The following is a 3,241-nucleotide window of genomic DNA, read 5'->3' as shown; positions in this document are numbered from 1 at the left end:
TAGATCATTCAACATTGGAACTCAGAGGAAGACGGTCGTTGCCACGTTGTACCGAACTCACCGCGTTTCTGTCTTGCATCCAGCTAGATCAATTAAATCCTAGTCTATTTTTGTAATGTGATCATTGCAATGGACAAATACACCAGTGAGTTAAGTCTAGTGCGTATTATTTTGGACTATTCGCCATTACTGACCAATCTGATAGCGAGGTACCCATATGCCTTCGATATCAGAAGTGAAATGTCAGGATACAAACCCCACAACACACACCGTGCCCCGACACATATATAATGTTCCTATCCATTAACGTTTTGAACAACTGTCCTTCTGTATTTACTTATTCTATGCCGCTGTCATCTGATTTGTTGAGAGCGCCCTAAATCTGGCGATTAAGTCAATTATAAATGTATTTATGGAGGCGTATTAAAAACACGCTGGAGGATAATCAGAACATAACTGATAAATATGCCAGACAGACATGGATACTAAAAGTTTATTATATCCATTCTTACAAACATACAGACAGACGAATCCATTTATAGCCTAAAACGGCTATCTGGTACTGGCTGTCTTGTTTTTACATTTAAACCAACCAATGAAGAACAAAGTAATAAAACTCTTTTGGCAAAAAATCTGGAGAGAAAAAATCCTCCCCTCCGCGCCTGATATGGGAGATGAAATATTAAATATGTGAGTAGAGCCTCCAGAATACCAGGAGAAAAATGGACTCGTTAAGTACTTGTTTAAAGAAAATACTTATTTTTCTTACATGCGAATAGATCCGTCGGCAACAGCTAGTTTTCTTATTATGTGAAACAATAATACACGCAGATTTTCTGCTATTAATACAAAAACTAATCAAAGTAAAACTAGACACTAACAATATGAATACTTGTTTAAATGCCAATTTCTAGTCACTTCGCATGGGGCAGTCGTGGCCGAGCGGTTAAGGCGTCTGACTAGAAATCAGATTCCCTCTGGGAGCGTAGGTTCGAATCCTACCGACTGCGAAATACTTTTTGTGTATTTTTTAGATATGATTGGATTAATATTGCTATAATTATATACGCTTCCGTTGACGGAATTTATTAAATTATTTGTTTTCTTTTGTGGTGACAACATAAATGACGTCCTATGTGCAGGAATTAATATTAATACTAGCTCACTCATGGCATCTTAAGGGTTAAAAAGCTTGTAGTTTACGTTCGACTCATTGGTCTTTCATTATCTCTATGTCCTCTAGAATGTTTATACGAATTTGCTATCAAAGTGTAGCCGGTAGATAAACAAATAGACTGATTTTCGTGTTTATTAGAATTGTACAGCATGAAAGTGCAGATGAACAGCTCAAGAGTGTTTTTGTTTAAACGCAATGAAAGTAGTGGAATAGACTCGACTAACGTACAGATCTAATAGAGGGATTTTAAATTTTGACTGCCTCCGTGGCGCAGTGGTTTAGGTCGCCACGCCGATACCACTGCAACGGGAGGTCGTGGGTTCGATTCCCACACGGGACAATTATTTGTGCGATCCACAAATAATTGTTTCGGGTCTGGTTGTGCTTTGTGTCCGTTGTTTGTATGTTTGTAAAAGTCCCCGCGCCACAAGAGCAATTCTTAGTGCGGGAGTTGTCTTTTTAAAAAAAAAAAAAAATATTCTGTGTATAATACCTCATCGAGAAAACTACATTACTTCAACGCCGGCTTTATGTGATCTCCGAGGCACGGAACAACCTCAACTAACTAACTCCGGGAAATCGTTAAAAAATTCTTAACAGAAAAACCCGGAAAAGACTTCTTGGCCCGATCCAGGATTTCAACCCAAGATCTTTGCGCGACAGTCGCATACACAGTTATATTTATACTGAGCATATTATAATATCATCTACCAGTATTCCAATGATGCATATGATTTTATATCTAAAAGGGAGTAAGCTAATTACTCGCAAATTCATAAATCCATTTTGATAAACTCTTATTTGAGAGACACGTGTGGTTTGCAAGTTTGACAGCTCGCTATATAATAATTATTGAGTAACATTAAATAATATTATGATGTAACTTGTTTTGTTTGTGGACTAGATAGAATTAGGCAGATGATACACTATTTCAGGCTAATAAAAGTGCTATTCTTGATGAAATCGTGTTCATAAATTTTCTGCAGTTGCAATGTCAACTGCTGTAAAAATGTGTGAATATGGTTTTAGCCTGTTATTTTGTAAATATCCTTAACTTTAGTGCACATTTATGAAATCTGAAATAACACCATATGACTCCATCAATTATTCTTTCTCTTCAGTTAACTAAGGCGATAAAATGAATACGATATAGACCTAGATTCTGACCGCTTAAAACATTTTCTTTTACCAAATAAGTAAGCTATCGCCCTGGCAGCTTTCTTGTTACTCGGTTCAGTTATTAAGCCGTGAGAGAGTAGAAAGCGCCACTACGTACTTAGACCTTAGTACTTAAAAAAAAAGACATTCTAATAAGTTACATATATAAAACAACAATATTCCAACCATAAAATCAATTAACCGAACTATAACAAGCCGTATCACATACAACCAGCCTAATGCTAAACCACTGTCAAATCAATTAGCCGTTAATTAATCACGCGGCGCTCCGCCCCGGCGCGATGACAGCCGCTGTCATCGGCAACTGTCACTTTGACACCTGTCACTTTGACAGCTCAAGGTCTAGGCGCGGTTCAAGGGTGAAACGATTTGAAGTTTGGATGACTGATTTAATTGGTTATTGTGGTCTTAATTGCAATGTTATGAAGAGTACTGCAAAACTCCATCGCCTTTTTATACGTTTCTGTCATAAAGCTTTTAGAGATATACGCCACAAAACTTTTGGTTTTAAATATTATAGCAATTATTTATGTTTTAAAAAAAGGTTAGCTGCATAGTACTCATAACCGGCAGTCCTGTATGACAAGATGTATGGATGTGAATGAGGCAAGAAATGTTTGTCAGGACCGTACCAAGTGGCATGCTGTGGTCTCTGCCTACCATTATGGGAAAATGGCGTGAATTTATGTGTGTACTACTATATTATAAATAAATTGATTGCACAATGTTTTATGTTTCATCTGACGATAATAATTCGTTAAACCGGATCGGAACTAAGTAGGTATGAAGAAAATATTCTAACTAGGTTTAAAGATAACAATATAAGAATAGATAATATGTATGATAGTATTGCTTCCTGTTTTGCAGATTGCCGGCGCCGACGGG

General features: G+C 37.0%; 1 non-coding gene across 1 annotated transcript; it reads left to right on the top strand.

The window, feature by feature from the left end:
* The first annotated feature begins 928 nt into the window (after positions 1-928).
* TRNAS-AGA (transfer RNA serine (anticodon AGA)) lies at positions 929-1,010 on the top strand. The gene has a single exon. It is a non-coding gene; the product is annotated as a tRNA-Ser (tRNA).
* The last annotated feature ends 2,231 nt before the right edge of the window (positions 1,011-3,241 follow it).

This window comes from Anticarsia gemmatalis, chromosome 11, assembly GCF_050436995.1.
Source record: "Anticarsia gemmatalis isolate Benzon Research Colony breed Stoneville strain chromosome 11, ilAntGemm2 primary, whole genome shotgun sequence".
Lineage (NCBI taxonomy): Eukaryota > Metazoa > Arthropoda > Insecta > Lepidoptera > Erebidae > Anticarsia > Anticarsia gemmatalis.
This window is presented reverse-complemented; position numbering and strand designations above follow the sequence as displayed.